This window comes from Mustela nigripes, chromosome 2 (assembly GCF_022355385.1).
Source record: "Mustela nigripes isolate SB6536 chromosome 2, MUSNIG.SB6536, whole genome shotgun sequence".
Taxonomy (NCBI): domain Eukaryota; kingdom Metazoa; phylum Chordata; class Mammalia; order Carnivora; family Mustelidae; genus Mustela; species Mustela nigripes.
This window is the reverse complement of record NC_081558.1, coordinates 27,903,345-27,924,487: the sequence shown is the minus strand read 5'-3', so window position 1 is coordinate 27,924,487 and position 21,143 is coordinate 27,903,345. Positions and strand designations below refer to the sequence as shown.

The window sequence follows — 21,143 nt, the reverse complement described above, 5'->3', positions numbered from 1 at the left end:
TTAGGAAGTTTTTCAGATCAAAACGCTGATGTGTGATGAGCAAGTGACACTGCTGTACATGGGAAGCTCCTAGTTTTGCTTTTCTGCCTCTCTTGATGCTTCTCTCTTGTGATGATTTAAAAAAAAAAAAATTAGAATTTTTACAGTGATATTAAATATAAGCTAGCAAATAAGTGACTCGCCAGCCCCCTAATGCCCTCTCCCTGTTCCAGGGCAGACATCACTAAATGATTGCTGTACCCTTCCTCAGTTAAAACAATGCAGTCTGGGGATCTATCTGAGGCCTGTGCTTCAGACCTTCCTGTCTGGAGCTGACATGGGAATTGAAACCTATTTTGAATCCTCAATAGTCACAATTTATAAAGTATTTTCATAGATACATACATATGAATCTCATTTCCTCATCAAGGAAGTTCTGTAAGAGAAGGATAAGCATGGTCAGTCCTAGTTAGCAGACAAAGAGCCAAGACACATAAGGGTGGGACTAAATCAGGGCATATGGCTGGTGATGGGGAATAAATGAGAATTAGAAGACACAGCTCCTGACTCCTGGTCTATTGACTATTCTGTCGGGCTTTCATTCTTCAATTCTACAACCATTTATCGAGCACTTCCGACATGTCAGTCACAAGATAATCAGCAATGAGCAAAGCAGGCATGGTCTCTGCCTTCAAGGAATTTCCATTTTGGTGGAGACAGATAATAAACTCACAAATACATAAAATGATTTTAGGTAGCAATGGATACTGTGAGGAAAAGTTTAGAGAGAAACGCAGTGGCTTGGGAAGCGCAGGGAAGTTCTCTTGGAAGACTGAGTCAGAGCCTAGAGTCAGTAGGAGAAGGAGCCGTGCTGAGGAGCCTGGGAACAGAAGTCAAACAGAAACAGAGGGAGAGGAGCTGGGGTAAAAGTTTGGGGATGGAAGGAGCCCCATGTGTTCAAGAGATACTTGAGAATGGATCTTGGTGGGGAAAAGAAAGAGGTAGACTGGTGCCAAATCATGCAATACCAGGTAAGGGATTTGGATTTTAGTCTCCTTTTATTGGACACTCATAAGAGAACATTGAGTACAGAGGAACTCAACACAGTGTGTGTTGAGCACAGAGTGAAGACACCATGTCCGGCTCCCACAGCAACATCTACCCAATCACTAAACAAAATTTTGTCTTGAATGTGTGCAGACTCGTACTCTACCCTCCCCATTCCCACCTCCGCCCTGCAGCCATGGACTAGAACATATAGAAGGAGCCCAGGGCAGGACACTCAGGAGAGATTCTGATAGAGACAGAAATGAAGACAAGCTCATTGTGTGCCATACAAACACTCGAACAATGCACAACTTCCAGAAAGGAGATAGGTAGATAAGCCCGTTGGAACTAAAAAGAGAAGGCTTTCCCTTCAGCTGCCTTTATTTATTTAGCCAAACAGTAGTTTAATGGTCTTATTAACACAACTGTGATGTGCACAGAAGCTGCCTCTCTGTTCGTTTTCTTTGCTGCACAGCTTGGCATTGGGATCGGTGCCTCTGATGGCCAGCTGGTCTGCTCTTCCATGGGCTCCGTGGTTCTCAAAGGAGACACTTTTGAGCATTCTCCGCACAGTAATATTTGTTGCACATCAGTAGCACTTCAAGCTCCTTAATGTGTGGACTAGGAACCTCTGGAAGCCCTGGGCAGCATGTGCTTTGGTTTCTTATTGCTCCCATAACCAGTGTTGGGCATCAGAACTGCCTCTTGAATCTTCTGCATATCCTGTTGTCCCTACCTCTGGGTTTCTGCCAGTTATGCTTAATTTTGACCCCTTGGTCTGACCGTTGCCAGATGAACCTCTCAGTTCTCTTTTGAACAATCTTGGACCTCACCAGAGGTCTGAGGGTGGCCATGATGCTGGGTAGGAGATGGCCGCCACCTTCACAGAAAGCGCCAAGGAAGAGTGGGGCCTTCACCCACCATTTCTGACTGAATGTAGCTCTGTTCAGTTTGGTGACAGCCTCTATTTGACCTTAGTCCTTAATATGCAATTAAATTCACCCTCAGTGTACTTTTTTGGTTTACTTTAACCCCTGTATACTTTCTAAAGTAGCATTATTTTCTATAAAGGTAAGACGACCTGTGATTAGGATTATCCTTAGCAATACTAAGAATTTGCTGAGTAATTACTATGTGCCAGACACTGTGCTAAGTACCTGGCATTGCATTCTCTCAACCTTCTGAGGTCGTGGCTATTATTATGCCATTTTACAGATGAGGAAACTTGGCCTCAGAAGGATTAACTAGCACTTACCCAAGGTCATCCAGGTAGGGAGGGTGGAGTCCCGGAGATGGAGCTACATAGACCTCACTCCCCCACAAAATACGGAGCCCCCCACATACTGTCAAATGAAACCGTGTGCATGAGTTTTGGAATAAACCAGGGCTGAGCTGGAGACCTGTCACAGTTTCTTCACCTGTCCTCAGGGGTGATGATGACACTGACATCAAGGGGTTTGGTGGGTTGAAATGAGATATAAATGACATATACAGCAGAGGGCCTAGCACACAGCAAATGCTCCCCCACCCACACCACAAGGGGACCAGGCCTCAGTGCCCCACCATGCAGGAAAATAGGAGCTGTCTCATAGGACTCTGGAAGGCATTGGAGGAGGTCATGTGTACAAAGTTCCCTCCGCCCCCCTGTAAATAGTGGTGGCTACTCGAATTAATGTAAGGACAAGTGATATCTCAAAAGTATAACACCCACAGCAAACCAAAGTAGAAACTGGGGAGATCTCTTCTGCGCTTGTCATTTCTGCAACAGGAAGGAGCTCGGTCATTGATAACATGCGTGCCTCTGAAATCGAGTTGTGGCAATGCTAATGAGCTGGCACATTTTTAATTCTGTCTGATACTGTTTCTGAAGGAGCCATTTGTGCTGTAATGGGAAACTTTAGTGCAAGACCTTTGAAGGAAAGTCTGATGTGTGATATGTAGTTTCAGTCAGCTTCTAACAACAGTATGTTCTAGAGAATTGCAGATGTTCTCAAATCACATAATATTTCTCTAAAAAACTGTGTGTGATATTTATCTGATAGAGCATCTGGCATGACAGGGAGTGTGAGCTTCTTTTTTTTCCTGGTTTAAAAACAACAACAACAACAACAACAACAACAACAACACAGATCTCTGGCTGAGCTTATCCGGAACATCTTGTATATGTGATGGTGAGATTAATGGATTCCAAAACTGTGTCCCATGCTAAGAGGCTCATCAAGGGTTCATGTTAATGTGAAATGTGGTTGGGAAGTGCTGTGGGCTGTATCTGCCTCGCTCTGGGGGATTGTGTGGGGGACTAGCCCAAGGGCTCTGCAGAACCTGTATGGGGAACACAAGAGGATTGCTGCCTTCACTGGGCATGCTCTCGGGCACCAGGTCTTTTTCCCTCTGAAGTTACGCCCCCACTAAGGATAAACAGAGAGAATGGTTTCCTGTTTGGATTGAGGCAGCAAGGCAGTAACTTCACCCCAGATGTTTTACCCACTTGAATCAAATCTTTCTTGGTAAGACCTGTCCCCTAATTTCACCAAGGTCATGTCCATTCTATATTATCTTGAATTATCCTTTGGCCATGCTCTGAAGGAAGCCTTCGCTAAATTCTTGCAACCACTGGTCTTCTGGCAGACAGCATGGGAGGGGTGAGGTGAGGGATTAGGGGGTACAGGTCCAGAAGGTGGGAGACTTGGGTTCTCTCTGCCACTAGCCATGTGACCATGGGAAAGGCTTAGTTAGCTCTCATAATCATCTAAGGCATATGAGGGACTTGGACAAAGCTTTCCTTCATCTATAACACAATGTCAACACCAACTTTGCCCTTCATCTCTTGAGACCCATACTTGATCTGCGCATTCTTTCTGGCTTGCATTGAAGAAAGGCTGCTTCTTTATTTGACCTGCAAATTTTCCTACTTTGTTTTTAATGATCATCTAAAATAGAGGTTCTTACTCTGGAGTCCCCAGATAGACCCTTAAATGGGATGCAAAAGTTGCAAAATAGGTGAAATATTTAAGGGGCCAGGGGAAAGCTTTATGATTTTCATTTATTTATTCAGTAAATATTGAACACCTATTATCTGCCAGACACTGAGCTAAGCAAGAGAAATAAAATGGTGATCTGGGCAGATGCAGTCCCTGACCTCCCTGAGCCTCCTTTATGATTAATCAGGAAGATTCTAGAAAGGGCAATCAGTGGGCAATCCCAGTGTGGTGGTAAAAAGGAATGGGGGGCTGTCCTGTAGAAGACCTGGCATGCTATCAGAGCTTGAGAGAGGAGCTCCTCTCTCAGACTCCATCACATTTTCATGGGACTTCAGACCTAGAAAAACAAAAAGGATAGAGACTCTGAAATAAAGGAAAGAGAATTTGACATGATTCTAGTATGAGCAATATATGGAGGAAGTGATGACAGGTGGACAAATATATTCGAGATGTTAATTCATGGCAAATAAGGCATTCAGTATGGTAGTATTTGACTTAAAAGCTTGCAGTGGTCATGGTCATTGTCATCACATTCATAGCTAATGTATACTGAGCTCGCAGTATGCGCCACATTCTTGCTAAGCATTTAACATCAGTGATCTGATTTAATCTTCACAAAATGCCTGCAAGGGGGTTGTCTAGTCTGGTTTTATCCATGAGAACACAAGGGCTCATGGATATTAAGTTATCTGTTCAAAGTCTTCCAGCCAAAAAAAAAAGTAGCAAATCCATGATTTAAACTCAGGTACAGATGATTCTTAAGCTTAACGCAAGTACAGATTTTTGGATCACAACGAGGGTGTACCTGGAAACTTCACCTTTCAAATAGTTGGAAAACTACGTTTTTCTTGAATAGTTTCACCAGATACGGCCAGGCCTTAGATTTAAAAATGAAAATCAGACGTCGGCACCATCTGTTCCTCCTCACAGTGGAAATTCTTCTCTTCTGGGCAGACTTCGAGAGGCCCTCAATTACCAGCTCAAATCGAGATGGTTTAATACACTTGTCTGTGGCCCAAAACCGGTCGTGGAGTTCAAAGAAGCAGCAAAGCTCTAAGGGGCTTATTAACAATTTAACATTTCCAAAGCATGTGGGATTGTTAATTCCATTTGCCGCAGACATACTGTCATAATGATTAAGACCTAGTCACTGTAGGATTGCAGAAATGTGAAATCCATTGTGTGCCTGCACACTTCCCACTGCCTTATTGTAAGCTGCTGTAAGAGCCTCCTTATCTGGCCGAGCGCCTTATACTTTCTCTTAAAATTGACCTTGACACCTCCACATCCAGAGCGCCTGTATTATCTCTTCCTTCTTTTATGAGAGTTTGATCCAAAAGGTACAAAGCCCTGTGAAAGAGCTTTTAAGGATAGTCTTACTCCCCGAACACCTGGAAATGTCCTTGCCCGAAGAAGTATGTCGGTTTGTCATTCAACAGGCTTTTACTGAGGCAGGATCCACGTTCCGGGGATACAGAAGTGAGTCAGCCCCTGCTCTCAAGAAGCCATGGTCAGCAGTCAAACTGCTTGAAAGGAAGAAGTTTTATTCACGTAACTGAAAAGTCTAATGGTGGAGTTGATCCAGGCGCGCTGGATCTGAGGGCACACTGTCTTAGCATTTCTGATTCAGTGTTTATATTTTTACACCCAGGCACGCAGGGTCCTTCACCCTGCTCTATCTACACTCAGAACAAAACATCATCGTCTACCTTTTGTTATTTCCTCCTATCAAGCATTTGGGGGTTAACAAATATTTTGGGGCACAGAAGCAATGGAAAACTTGGCACCATTCTTTTAAACTACCGATTCTATTATTCAGTAATTTAAATAGATTATACTCCTTTATAACTCTCCTGGTCATAAAAATGATTACATTGTAGTATCTGCCCTTGGAGGTATTTCTGTTCTTTTCTTTTTTTCTTTTTCTTTCTCTTTCTTTCTTTCTTTCTTTTTTTGGAGGTATTTCAAGTGGAATTCAACTGCCCATTTATATATACCTGAAAATCACAGTGGAGAGCAGAGATGAGGCCATGCCTGCAGAGGGCACTGCTGGGAGGAAGTGGCATTTACAGTGGGAGCCTCCATGAGTGACAGCAGAAGGGTGCTGTGTTTGTGTCCATTTACTTGTGCCCAGTGGCTTTGATTCTTTATTAAATGAAAGCCAGATGCTTATGGTTAACATTTTTAATGGGTTCATTCTCCCAGGTAGCTCATAAAACCCCACGAATAAATCAAAGGGCCCTTCTAATCAGAATCTTAAGGGATGCTGCAATGTTGCTGATGTATTAAATGAATTGGAGGCACTGGAAGCTACATTCATAATTTTTATCTGAAGTCTCCACTCCCTTATGTATATATGCTTTGCCCTTCCCCCTCAAAAAGAGAGACTGGAAAAGGAAGTTGAGGATGAATGTCTCAGTGTCACAGTGAGCGCTGTGTCTTCCACAAGACAAAGTGAGTTACTAAGAGAAAAATTTCCAAGTGATTTAAAAGATACCATTTAAATTCTATTAGGATTTTTTGAAATAAAAGGCAGTGAGTTAAGTGAGAATAAGATGTAAACCTTCCTGCAATATTTGATTGCTAATGAACAGAAAGTATTAATCTTAGCAACAGAAAGAGAAAAATGCATAGTGTTTTTCATTAAATCAACTAAATGATTAAATGAGTTAGTCAGTAGAAACCATTTTAATTTTCTGAATGTGAAATGTGCAGCTTATAACAAATAAATTCAAAGCACCTTTCTAAGCAAGTTTTGCCCATAAAAAATGTGGGTTATAAAGATGTTTGGTATTTTCTTCTTTATAGATAGTCAATATTTTAATACAGTGACATTAATTGTGCAAAATGAAATGCCCCTACTATCTGGGCTTAAAAATAGTTGGCATCCAGTGCAACGTCCCTAATGGATCTTCAACACTATTACAAAATGATTGATTGTTGTCGTACTCATTTTAGCAGCTTTCAGAGCTGTTATATTTTTAATTAAATTGGCTGTGAATTTTGTAAGTGGCAAAGGTTGATAAACTATCGCTCGGCACAATATTACTATTCTTCTTAGTGTGGCTGTCATAGTTGGTACATTTATGTGCATAATCTTAACATTCCATAAGTCTCTTTAGTCTCAGGCATTGATCTGCAAGATGACTTGCTGTTTGGAGATGAGGGAAAAAAACATAAAAATTAACTCAGCCAAGCACATGAATCTGAGACGTTACTTGGTGAACAGAGAAGAGATCTAGCCTTGTGACCTCATTGTATATTCGCTCACCGTCCCCCTTCTAGCATCTCCTCAACAAAGGAATGCGGACTTGCTTAGCAGGTCACGGTGCCAGTTCTTCCACGGATAGGTTTTGAGAGGCTCGCCTGAGTCAGGCCCAGCGCTGAGTGCCAGGGACACAAGCATGAGTCTAACGGGAGACCCAGGCACTGATCCGTCCGAGCCAATAGGGACCAAAGCAGAGAAGTGCTCTGAAGGAAAGCGTCCATCGTTCATGAAGGAGACTACTAAGTCAGGCGTTCAGGCAAGGCTTCCCAGAGCAGGTGGCCCTAGAGCTGAGATCTGAAGGTGGAACGGGCAGCCAACCACATGAGGTAGGGAAAGAAATGTGTTCCCAGCTGGGGAACTATGATTATCTTAGGATAAATGAAATAATCAATGTGCAGTGAATGGCTTCCCTTTGCAGAAAAGGAGAATGGGGTTTCACTTTTCATAAAGAGGCCTTTGAAATGGGCTTGAATTTTCTTCTTCTACTGCTTGGTCACCTTTTGTGCATGAAAAACTTCTCATTCGTCTACTGGCTCTTCATGAGGAAGCAACCACCCATTGGTTCATGTATCTTGTTAGTGATGGGTATAAGAGAGCCAACAAATAATGTTCAAAGCCCACGGATAGTGAAGGTTTGACCACAACTCATGGAAGGAAGGGTGCTGGCTTTAGTTCGGAAGGGTGCTGGCTTTAGTTCAACATCGTTCATCATGGAAAAAAAAAAAAAAAAGAATCAAGCTTTGGAATCACACAGACCTGGGGCTCGATCCCGGCTGGGACACTTTTTGTCTGTGAGACCTTGAACACATTATCCTTTCTGAGCCTCATTTTTCTCAAGAACAAAATGAGTATAATTCCACTTATTATATAACATGTTATTTACTTAAAAGAGGGTGAAATGTCTGCTATATAGTAAACACCCTACAGTTGTGGCTCTTCTAGTAATGCAGCTCAATGCACTGATAATCCCCATTGAATTCACTATGATGTGTGGGGTTGGTGGGTTGGGGGTTATAGTGAGGACGGAATCCCATTCCGTTACACAATCTTGATTTCTTTCTTTTTTTTAATATTTCTTTTTTTTTTTTTTAAGATTTTATTTATTTATTTGACAGACAGAGATCACAAGTAGGCAGAGAGGCAGGAAGAGAGAGAGGAAGGGAAGCAGGCTCCTTGATGAGCAGAGAGCCCGATGAGGGGCTCGATCCCAGGACCCCGGGATCATAACCTGAGCAGAAGGCAGAGGCGTTAACCCACTGAGCCACCCAGATGCCCCACAATCTTGATTTCTAAGGTGGACAAAGTAGACATCATTTTCAGCACTGCACAAATGGCCTCCATACCCTTCTGTAAAGCTTTTGGTTTTGGGTACATGACTACTTGAATGAGACATTCACAGCAGCACTACAGAGTATCAGGGGAACTCTAGAAGGTTAATGGCTACATGGGGATATTGTATTAGTAAAAATTGTGCGTGGAGTAAACATGGCAGTTACTTTCAGTGGGGTAATCTCCATAGTTTCCAACAAGAGGCTGTGCAAATTGCAAAGGAGGGAAAAGAATGTCTCAGTTTTCCTACTTGGAGGTTACAGATGAGCCACAGAGCTACCATTTGTATTTGCAACCATTTCCTTCATTCTGCATGCATGCTCACCCTGGCAACATTTCAAAGCATTATTCCACATTACTGTAGTATTTTATCATGCGTCACAAGTCTGACACAGTTCTCTCCTTGGCAAGAAAGTGCTCCAGGCTAAGTATCAGATTTTGTCAGTAGGAAAAAAGGAATTGTTACAGTTCAGAAGTGGCTAGGGAAACATACCTTCAAATGCTACAAATTTGTAAAGGTAAAGCTCCAGTAGAAAGAAAGACTGGGGACATGGCAAACTTATGTCTTGTGGCTTTCTTTGTATTCTTTGCTGTGCTCCCCTGTTGGGCACTAGATCCAGCTGGGCCAAGCCACAAGAGTGTTTCAGTGGCCAGTGGAGGTCAAGTTCTGATGGTCAAAATGGAAGGGGAAATGGAAATTGTACCCCGAGTAATTTACATCATCAAGTTTTCCATGTCTGTCACCCAGGGAGGTGGGTAACATCCCCAGTGACATGGATTATCTGGGGTCCTATCCTTTTGCCTTTCTCTTGCTGAAGCCCAGAGCCAGCTGAAAAGGATTATGTGTTTCTCCCCATGTCATTCTTCCAACCAAGAGGCATTTATCTGGCATCTCGTCTCTGCTAAGCTTTGTACCAGATACTGTGCAAACCATTGTGAATGTGACAGACATAAAGGGGTCATGCCAGAGCCTATGAGGGGTGTCCAGAGTGCTAGGGAAGGACACTGATTCAGATTTTGACGAAGTGACATCTACATCCAAATCTAAAGGACACATGAACCATTACAAGGAACAATCCAGTTCCTCCCGCCCCTGCCTTCTCCCTGTTCTTAGCCTGTCTTCAGGGACAGGTGAGCCTGGGATATGAAAGAGCAGGGCACAGATTCAGAGAACTCCTTTTTTCCCCCATGTATCAATCATTAAGCCCATCCTCTGCCATGTCTCTGAACCACTTCTACTGTTATTGATGCTTTGTCAAATCAACCTCCTTTCAACTACCTGAAAACATTCATGGAAAAAGGAAAGATTATATCATTCTTGTAACAGAAAAGTAGTACAATGTGCTATAAATAGAAGGCAACTACAAAAGTAAATATGATGAAAAAGAAAATGGTGTTATTAAATTTCATCTGGATGCTGTTGTTTGAGCCTGAGGCCTGTTCTTTTCTGGTGCAGAATGGGAGACTGTCAAGCCTCAGAGCAGTGTGAAGGACAAAGGAGCACCAAACTCAGCAGGCTCCTGGAGAGGACATAGGAGAAAGGGATATTGAAATTAAACAATCACTCTGAGATTCTACATTCTCTACGGTCATGACTCGCTGCTACCCAAAACCACCTGTGACCCTACAGGGGAATGTATCCTATCAAAGATCCAGGGGAGTGGAGACGTGGGGTTGCACATAACACTTGGGAGAGGTAATGAAGTGCATGGCTTTGCAGGCCTCGTTAAGGAGTTTGGATTTTATCCTGAAAGGCTGGAAAGCCGGGGAAGTCAGCAGATGGCTGGCTGGCTGGCATGGTCTGCTTTGCATTTCAGAAAGCCCACTCACCTGCATAGAGTAGAGGCCGGGGCTGGACAGGGAAGAGCAAACCTGGATAAAGGACCTGCGGGGAGGCTTTGGAAGAACCCAGGGATAAGAAAGAGTGACAAAAACTGGAAGAGTGAATGTGGGGAGGGGGAGAAGAAAAAAAAAATCTACACTTTTTGATTGATGGGGTGAAAGACATAGTGCTTACTTGAAATGTTTTCTAAATAATGTGGCTCTAGACATTCAGGGGTCGCCAGGTCAGTCCAGCTTCGGCCAAGAATCCATAATCTCTCAGCTCATCCCTTCTGTCCCCCCAGATCCCCTTCCTGGGGGGGGGGGTGTCACTGGTTCATTGAGATTCTTCAGCAGTGAGGTCTGCAAACCAGGCCTGAGAGTTGATAGTGATGTTCTCTTTGAGTTCCTTATGAGTTCGGGGAAGTTCTCAGGTTCTCCCACTAGTTCCCACTGTGACAAGGCATTGGTTTTAATGGGTAATTTTACACCCCTGGGACATTTGGCAATGTAAGGAGACATCTGTGAACTCACAAGTGGTAAGGAGGAGTGTGTTAGTCACATCAAGTAGATAGAGACCAAGGAGGCTGCTAAGCCTTCGAAAATGCACAGAACCACCTCCCGCCACAACTGACAATTAACTGACCCGCCAAAATGTCAAAAGTGCCTGAGTTTGAGAAACTCTAGCAGGGCAATGGCAGTGTCAGAGGATGTTGCATGAGGACAAGAAAGAAGGCTCTAGAGGGGCTGGTGCTTCTCTCGGGAACTATTACTTGCATTAGAGGTGGGTGCTTTGGGGGAGGGATGGAGATCAAGGGTGTGAAAATGCTGCTTCCTCTGAGTTTTCCAGGACTGGGATCAGACCAAGGCCAGGCAGCCAGTTGGAAGAGGCAGCTGCTGAAAGCAAGTTCCATACTCTCACACACCCAGGGATGCTGGAGTGGCTCCCAGGAGGAAGGGAGAGGCCAGGGACTGACTCTCCAAGCAGATCAGGTGCCTCTGCGGGAGGAGTTGGCTCAGTCCAGCACCCCAGCAGGTGTGCTGAAATTCCAGGAATTGTCACACTGCTTTGGTTAGTCTCCAAGCCTGCCCAGAAGACAAGCATCTCTGTTTTCAGAGGATGGTAGCAATGATTACTTTTTCCTAGGGGAGAAAAATGCCAGAAAGATAAATACTTTGTAAATCACTGCATGTCTTCTGCCTGCAAGCTTTGAGTCTATTTGTGAAACATTTATCTCTTTGTACACTCATCCCCCCTAAAAAAATTATCATTTAGTTAATAAACCTAATAGCCTGAGGTATGCCAATCAATAAGAAAGAATGCAGGAAGCTGACTCTGAAGCATCATGGTATTGAACTGTTTGCAGAAAGCTATGAGACCTTCCTCTAAAATGAACACGCTTCCAGTCCACTGAGCTAGGGGAGAGGGGCCGATATGTTCTCAATAGCGTTTGGGAAGTTAGAGAAATGACATATGCAGACGCTCTGTTCGGATTCATGAATGAGATGAACATTGAATTTTTCTTTATTTAATCAATGTAGAGTCTGCAGATAGGAATGAATTGACTTTCATGCAAACTGGGGCTCTGTTTTCACTTCCATGGACAAAAACAACTCTGTCTTCATGATAGGCACACAATAATCCAGGAGCTGACTACATTAACCAAAATTTGAGGAAAACCCCACTGATTAAATATATAGGCATACTGAAAGACTTTCATATAGTTAGGAATCAGGCAGATCTGGTAGACAAAGTAAGTCAGGATATGTAAGAACTAAACAACTATAGCCCCATTCTTCACTGCAAGTCAGGATATGTAAGAACTAAACAGCTATAGCCCCATTCTTCACTGCAAATTGAAAAGGCCTGATTTTCTCTTCATTGTTCACCTCCACATTTCCTCTGAGGGTTGCTGGAAGTCTCTGAAAGCTGGTGTGAGATAGTTCTAAGGCATATGTGCTTTGTAGTAAAGATATCCCACCAAAGTCCATTAATGGGTTTAACATTCCTATCATAACTTCAGAAGTAAATGAAAATTCCTAAAGGACCCCTCCCATGGACTATAGCTTCTTCCTGGAGTTCAGCTTAAAGGGTCCACCGAGGGAATCCTCATTTGGGAGCAGATGAAGGTAAAAAAAAAAAAAAAAAAAAAAAAAAAAAAACACACACCCTGGGCTCAATGTCAAGCAATGCATCCAGACTGACTTCACTGATCAATAACACACAATGAGAATATCACTCCAATTCATTAGCAGGACTGAATCATAACTTTTGCCATCCCTGAGACCACTGGGAATCCTTCCTTTGTGAACTTTTAGGCCAGGGATTATCCTTGCCTTGAATTATAGTGAAATCTGTCTTAAGTGATCACCCAGGGACCATCCAAAATTGGTAACTTGGTAGAGGTTGAACTTCAGCTAAAGGTCAAGCAAAATTCTCTGGAAACCTTAGGGGTTGCTTAAAGGTGAAAGAGAAAGTTGAAATGAAAATGGACTTAATCCCTGGTTTATGAACCAAGTAGCACAGCTAAGCAAGCTGAGGGATGCATTCAGCTCATAAATGTATCTTGACTTATCTTTCTGAAATGCCTCATCTTTTCTGTCAGGCGCCATGGCCTTTCTGGCTTGTTAATCACATGCCTAGAAATGCTTCTCTATTTTCCAAGGATGCCCATACATTTTGAAGACCTTTGGCTGTGTGTTGGTGACTCATGGAAGGGTTCATGCCACATACCACTCTAGGTCAGGCTCTGCTCAGCACCCAGAGAATGGAGCCCAGCAAATGCCTTGAAGAGCCTTAAGTGTCTTAACCTATGAGGTGGAAATTGCCTTAATCAACATTAGAACATCTATTCAGTACAGGAAGGACTTTTTAGAGGAAGGGATCTGTATTCTGTTATACAAAGAATTATCTTTATATCATATCACAGAGACCTAGTGTAGAAAGTAAGGTGGGTATGTAATCTATTTTCTGATCCTCTGTGAAGCACTCAGAGTAGAATTTATAGCAATCTTGAAGTACTCTGAACCTCCCGGGGCTCATGCTAAGGCGGCAAAGAACAGAGGAAGATGGAACCAGTATACTTTCCTTATTCCTTCCTGTAAATAGAGAAAGAACCAGATACATTGGGTCCAAATCCCAATTGTGACACATTTTGTACCTTGGATTGATCCCTGTAACCCACTCAATGTCTATTTCTTAATCTGTTACAAGACAAGCAATAGTAATCCCACAGTTGCCATCTACTAAACACTTATGTATCAGATCCTAGGCTGGGTAAAGATGTTACGTATCTAGTCTATCTCTGGGAATCCCCACTGTAGCATTTGTGTGAGTGATGCTATCTCCATTGGAGATGGTAAGAGGGTCTGTGAAATATTGGTCAAAAATCCCTGCTTGTCAGGGATGCTGAAGACATTCAGTGACATGGCAGGTAAAAGCCCTAGCACAGCCTGCCCGCTGCCTTAGAGTATTTCCACGAAAGTGAATTTATTCCTCTTCCTATAGAAATGGGCACCATGTACCCCTATGACCATGCATTTCAGAATTCTTGTACTCTGACAGGATGGGAGTTTCCCTATCTTAGTTTATTCCTCACATATTTATTTGAACGTTGCTAAGTGCTGGGAGCACAGTAAGCAACGGAACAGATGTGTTCTGTGCTGGCTGAGTTGAGGGTTGTGCCCTAATGTGTGCCCCAGGTGTGGCTGACACAGAGGCAGAGGAAAAGGAATTAGGGAGGTGGTCCTCTAGGGAGAGGCAAGCTGATTTGAGGCTTTCTTGGAATTGAAGCAAGTTTAACCCAGTCTCCCCAGTTCAGAATATCGAGGCTTTCTATTGTTTTGTATTAATGTTAATGTTATTTGGGCAATTTAGCTAGTTTCTATCCAGAAGAAACTGGTGTTCTGAAAAAAGGATGTTTCATGAAGTGAAGCCACCATCCACACTCTCTGTGCCTTCCCCCGTAACAAAGGCTTATTTATGTTAATGGTAATGGAGCTGATGCAGTGCACAGGTATACATCAGCTCAGCTCAGTAGCCTAATTGAAGGCTCCCTGGAAACCAGGCAGACAACTAGCACAAAGGCAACCTGTGCATATAGCCCAGAAATGGCTTATGTACCTGAAGGTTTGATTCTGTTGTCTCCAGCTGCTTGGCTGTTGGTATCTGTCCAGAGCAACCATTCCTCTTCCCTGAACAATATTTACTTCTCTGATCTCAGCTGTTGTTGCCAAATGTGCCCCAGAGCAAGAATAGCACACAATGATGCTATCTTCTTTCTAGAAATCCTTTGTTATGTCCAAGCTAATGAGCCAACAGCTAAATGGCAAATGCTTTATGAAGACCTGCAAACTTGGACACAGCTTTCCTCCCTGACTGAAGTCATTGTGATGCCAAGCTATTACCTTAATCTGGGATCAGTATAACCAAGGAGAAGTCCCCATCCTCCTCCTTTCCAACAGTGGTATGATGCTGGGGCTCCCATCCTGTCCCAGTGGAGGCAAGTCTACCATCTCCTTAGCCATTCTCAGTTATTCTTCATCAGGGTAAGTACATTCCATATAATTATGGAGTTTCTTACAAAAGCTGGTTGATCAGTGGACTGTACAGAAAACTAACAGGAAGTACAGGACCACTGCTCAGGTCTATGTAGTGTCTTCTGAGAGTGTCAGAGGAGATGTTTCTACAAGAGACCCTGATTGTTCCAAAGCCTACTTTTCTGTGTGATAGGCCTGAAGAACTATGTACCAAAGAAGAGCCTGTGCCAAGGTTTATCAAATTTTATCCATGTGCTAAACCAGACCCATTGCTTGCTTTTGTAAATAAGGTTTTATTTGAACATAGCCATGATGTTGTGCCATTTGTGATGGCTTTTGCACTACACCAGCAGAGTTGAGTATTTGTGACACAAATCGCAAACCTGCAGAGCATAAAATACTTACTATCTGGCCCTTTACATAAAGAAAAAAAAAAAGAGAGAGAGAGAGAGAAAAAAAAAGGCTTCCCCATGCCCTATCCTAAAATGGGGATGGAGGGTTTAAACAACGTGCTACAACACCAGCACTATGAGGACAGGGACCATGGTGGTCTGTTCACGTGTGTAGCCCTAGGGTCTCATGGGTAACAGTCACTCAACAGAGGAAAGGTGTTAGACTTCCTCCCAGTCTCTAGAAGTTCCCTTCACATTGGTTCTTCAACTGCCCTCCATCCCCGCCGACGGTAGGAGCAGCATCTGTCTTCAATCTTAACATCTCCGTTTGCATCTTGTTAGGTTAGCCACATGGTATTCTTTACTAAACAAATGTTCTTGAGCCCCTTTAAAGTTCTGGGCACTGGGGGATATTGTGGTGAACAAGCCAGCTCACACCCCGGTCTTCAAAGAGGTTATTCCTGGGGGAAAGACAGACAAAAACAAGTAAACACACAAATATGCCTCATCCCAGAGAGTGAGAGGAAATAAAATAGGGTAATACAATAAAGGTATTTGTGCTGGAGCAAATGAATTTGGGTAGAGGTATCAGAAAAGGCTTCACCGAGGAGAGAACATCGCAGCTGATAACTAAAGGATAAGAGGCAAGTCTGGGGAAACCTAAGGACAGAGAGTCTTCTAAGCAGATTAAATAGTGATGGCAAAAGCCATGGGTCTAAGATGAGCCTGACATGCTCAGGAAATAGACAGGAGGCCAGTGGGCCTGGAGGATTGATGAACAGGCAGAGGGAGCTGTGGTTACAGAGGCAGGCAGTAGCCTGGAGGTCTTATATGAGATTAGGGTTGTAGAGTCTTAGAGAAGGAAACGCCATGATCTAAGTTGTCCAAAGATCCCCCAGGCCAGGTTGAAAGAAGGCAGAGGGGCAAGCAAGGGGACCAATTGGGAGGTTATCACAGTGGTTTATGACAGATTATGGTACAGTGGAGGTGAAGAGAAGTGGCCAGCTTTGACAGGATGACTTTAAAATCCAGCAGGCCGATTTTGTTCATGGAGTAGACTAGGAGGGCTCAGAGACTAAGAATTCCTGGTATTTGGCTTGAATAACCAGCAGGATGATTAGTGATATTTACTGGAAAGATTAGCACAGGATGGGAAACTACAAGTCATGTGTTTTCCTTTGGTTATAAGAATTATGAGGTTTTTGCTGCACATGCAAGAACAGTCGTCAGGGAACCTGTTGAATACACAGGGTTGGAACTCATTAGAGAGTTCCAGGCTAGAAATAAATTTGGGAGCCACAGAAATAATGTGTTTTGTTTTTTTTTTTTAATTAACATATAATGTATTATTTGTTTCAGGGGTGCAGGTCTGTGAATCATTAGTGTTACACAATTCACAGTACTCACCATAGCACATACCCTCCCCAGTGCCCATCTCCCAGCCACCCTCTCCCTCCCCCTGCCCCCACCTCCAGCAACTCTCAGTTTGTTTCCTGAGATTTAGAGTCTCTTGTGTTTTGTATCCGTGCCTGGTCCCATCTTGTTTCATTTTTCCCTCCCTTCCCCCCATGAATCCCCATCCTGCCTCTCAAATTCCTCATATCAGAGAGATCATATGATAATTGTCTTTTTCTGATTGACTTATTTTGCTCAGCATAATACCCTCTAGTTCCATCCACGTTATTGCAAATGGCAAGATTTTGTGTTTTTTGATGGTTGCATAGTATTCCATTGTGTATATATATACCAAATCTTCTTCATCTATTCATCTGTTGATGGACATCTAGGTTCTTTCCATAGTTTGGCTATTGCGGACATTACTGCTATAAACATTCAGGTGCGTGTTCCCCTTCGGATCACTACATTTGTATCTTCACGGTAAATACCCAGTAGTGCAATTGCTGAGTCGTAGGGTAGCTCTATTTTCAACTCTTTGAGGAACCTCATGCTGTTTTCCAGAGTGGTTGCACCAGCTTGCTTTTCCACCAACAGTGTAGAGGGTTCCCCTTCCTCTGCATCCTCGCCAGCATCTGTCATTTCCTGACTTGTTAATTTTAGCCATTCTGACTGGTGTAAGGTGGTATCTCATTGTGGTTTTGATTTGTATTTCCCCGATGCCAAGTGATGTAGAGCACTTTTTCATGTGTCTGTTGGCTATCTGGATGTCTTGTTTGTAGAAATGTCTGTTCATGTCCTCTGCCCTTTTCTTGATTGGATTATTTGTTCTTTGGGTGTTGAGTTTGATAAATTCTGTATAGATTTTGGATACTAGCCCTTTATCTGGTATGTCATTTACAAATATCTTCTCCCATTCTGTCATTTGTCTTTTGGTTTTATTGACTGTTTCCTGTGCTGTCCAAAAGTTTTGATCTTGATGAAGTCCTAATAGTTCATTTTTACCCTTACTTCCCTTGCCTTTTGGTGATGTTTCTAGGAAGAAGTTGTCGAGACTGAGGTCAACGAGGTTGCTGGCTGTGTTCTCCTCAAGGATTTTGATGGATTCCTCTCTCACATTGCAGTCTTTCATCCATTTGGAGTCTATTTTTGTGTGTGGTATAAGGAAATGGTCCAGTTTTATTTATCTGCCCGTGGCTGTCCAACTTTCCCAACACCACTTGTTGAAGAGACTATCTTTATTCCACTGGACATTCTTCCCGCTTTGTCAAAGATTAGTTGACCCCAGAGTTGAAGGTCCATTTCTGGGCTCTCTTTTCTGTTCCATTGATCTGTCTGTCTGTTTTTATGCCAGTACCATGCTGTCTTGATGATGACAGCTTTGGAATAGAGCTTGAAGTTCAGAATTGTGGTGCCACCATCTTTGGCTTTCTTTTTCAACATTTCTCTATTCAGGGTCTTTTCTGGTTCTACATAAATTTTAGGATTATTTGTTCCATTTCTTTGAAAAAAATTGATGGTATTTTGATAGGGATTGCATTAAATGTATAGATTACTCTAGTTAGCATAGACATTTTCACAACGATTGTTCTTGAACATGGAATGTTTTTCTGTTTCTTTGTGTCTTCCTCAATTTCTTTCATGAGTACTTTATAGTTTTCTGAGGACACATACTTTGCCTCTTTGATTAGATTTATTCCTAGGTATCTTATGGTTTTGGGTGCAATTGTAAATGGGATCGACTCCTTAATTTCTCTTTCTTCTGTCTTGTGATTGGTGTATAGGAGTGCAACTGATTTCTGTGCATTGATTTTATATCCTGACACTTTACTGAATTCCTGTATGAGTTCTAGCAGTTTTGGAGTGGAGTCTTTTTTGGGTTTTCCACATAAAGTATCAGATCATCTGCAAAGAATGAGAGTTTGACTTCTTCTTTGCCCATTTGGATGCCTTTTATTTCTTTTTGTGGTCTGATTGCTGAGGCTAGGACTTCTAGTACTATGTTGAATAGCAGTGGTGATAGTGGACATTTCTGCCATGTTCCTGACCTTAGGGGAAAAGCTCTCAGTTTTTCACCATTGAGAAGGATATTGCTGTGAGTTTTTCATAGATGACTTTTATGATATTGAGGTATGTATCCTCTATCCCTACACTGAGAAAAGAGTTTTGATCAAGAAAGTATGCTCTACTTCGTCAAATGCTTTTCTGCATTATCATATGATTCTTGTTCTTTCTTTTACTAATGTCTTGTATCACATTGATTGATTTGTGGATGTTGAACCAACCTTACAGCCCAGGAATAAATCCCACTTGGTCGTGGTGAATAATTCTTGTAATGTACTGTTGGATCCTCTTGGCTAGTATTTTGGTAAGAATTTTTGTATCCATGTTCATCAGGGATATTGGTCTGTAATTCTCCTTTTTGATGGGGTCTTTGTCTGGCTTTGGGGTCGAGGTAATGCTGGCCTTATGAGTTTGGAAGTTTTTCTTCCATTTCTATTTTTTGGAACAGTTTCAGGAGAATGTGTATTAATTCTTCTTTAAATGTTTGGTGGGGGGTGCCTGGGTGGCTCAGTGGGTTAAAGCCTCTGCCTTCAGCTCGGGTCATGATCCCAGGATCCTGGAATGGAGTCCTACATCGGGCTCTCTGCTCCTCCTCCCCTCTCTTTCTGCCTGCCTCTCTGCCTACTTGTGATCTCTGTCAAATAAATGAAATCTTTAAAAAATAAAATAAAATAAATGTTTGGTGGAATTCCCCTGGGAAGCCATGTGGCCCTGGGCTCTTGTTTGTTGGAAGGAGATGATGTTTAAAGCCATGGCCTAGGGGCGCCTGGGTGGCTCAGTGGGTTAAAGCCTCTGTCTTTGGCTCAGGTCATGATCTCAGAGTCCTGGGATCAAGCCCCGCATTGCGCTCCCTGCTCAGTGGGGAGCCTGTTCCTCCTCTCTCTCTGCCTGCCTCTCTGTCTACTTGTGATCTGTCAAATAAATAAATAAATAAATAAATAAATATCTTTTAAAAAATTATAAAGCCATGGCCCAGAATGACATCTGTGCCTGGGTGGGAAGGGAAAAATTGCTACGAACCACAGGTAGTTGTTTCTAGGTTGGATATGATAATGCAGGAAAACCTTCCAGACAGAGGGCACTACAAATGCAAAGGGCCTGATGTGGACCACCCTTGGAGTACTTGGAAAGCGTGGCTGGAACACAGAGAGCATTGGACAGATGAGAGCAAGATGACGTCGGTGGGGATGGGGGGGTTAGATTTTATTCTACGTGTGACTGGAGGACAGGGGCCAAAGAATGCCAGTTACGGGGCTTTAGAATATGAACTGTAGAGGAAGGATGCCTGAAATTGTCTCTTAGTTCTGCTACTTGTTGGGGCCGTAACCTCTTTGTACTACAGTATTCTCTGTAATATAGGGATGGTACTAGGACCCACCACGCAGGGTGGTTTCAAAAAGTAAATGAAATACCGTATGAAATGTGCCTCCATCAGTGCCGAGCATAAGATACAGTAAGTGCTCAGTAAATGTCAGCTCTGATTATTGCTGGAGAGAACCAGCAAAAATGGTGTGATCTGACTGACATCCAGGGGAGAGGCGGACCTTTCTTCAAATCCTGTGGAGTCCCCCCTCTTTCCTTGACTTTGCCCTGAGAGACCACCACTGTCTCCACCTCATTCTCTGAGCTGTCAGAGCCCGTCACACCTTCATCTGGCACGTAGCCTGCAAAACTGTGCTGTTATTTTCTCACATTGCTGGGACTGAGGCGTGAGCTCCTCAAGAAAAGGGCCCTGTGTTTTGCCCTGTCCTCCCGTCCCTAATCAGCCTGGGATGGTGATAGTGTGTAGCCATCAGCCCCAGTGAAGAGAACAACAGTGGTTGGAATCAGCATGTAGCACCGGGGACTTATGCAAACCACAGCACATTTCCTAGGACAGGTCCAAGTTGTAGCACAGAAGGAGCAGAAACGCTGCGGGACTCCAGCCTGAGGACCTTTAGAAAGCAGCCAGGAGGCGCCAGTTCCCTCAGCTGGGTAGGGGCTGGGGGGTGGGTGCTTCCAGCCCACGTGCAGGCATGGCCCCTCAGCAAGCATCGAGTTTTCAGGCTCATTTACATCCTGCGGATGTGTGCAAAGAGCTGGGCAGGCAATTCAAACTCATTTTCTGAGGTCACAGTGCCAAACTTGGACCGCATTAGCTTCCAGAACCATTAATGGGGTAATGTGTTCTCTCACCGTGAGTGGGAATCAAAAAGACTTTAATGGGGCTTCGTTAGATCCATCTGTCCATCCATCTCGTCTTCTCCATCCCTCACCACTGGACTTGAGAAACGGGAACACCCCTGACTAATTAGATTTATCCTAATCTCCTTTCTGCCTCGTCAACCC

The 21,143-nt window shown here is 43.3% G+C and overlaps 1 protein-coding gene and 1 long non-coding RNA gene across 17 annotated transcripts in view; one reads left to right on the top strand and one right to left on the bottom strand.

Annotated features, from left to right (window-relative positions):
• FHIT (fragile histidine triad diadenosine triphosphatase) overlaps positions 1-21,143 on the top strand; it is a 1,435,937-nt gene that overhangs the window by 1,367,669 nt on the left and 47,125 nt on the right. The gene's annotated exons all lie outside the window — the stretch shown is intronic.
• Positions 15,238-21,143, bottom strand: part of LOC132011463 (uncharacterized) — a 169,558-nt gene continuing 163,652 nt past the window's right edge. For both annotated transcript variants that reach the window (XR_009402382.1, XR_009402381.1), the window contains one exon: positions 15,238-15,817. This is a non-coding gene — a long non-coding RNA (uncharacterized LOC132011463). The remainder of the gene's footprint in view (positions 15,818-21,143) is intronic.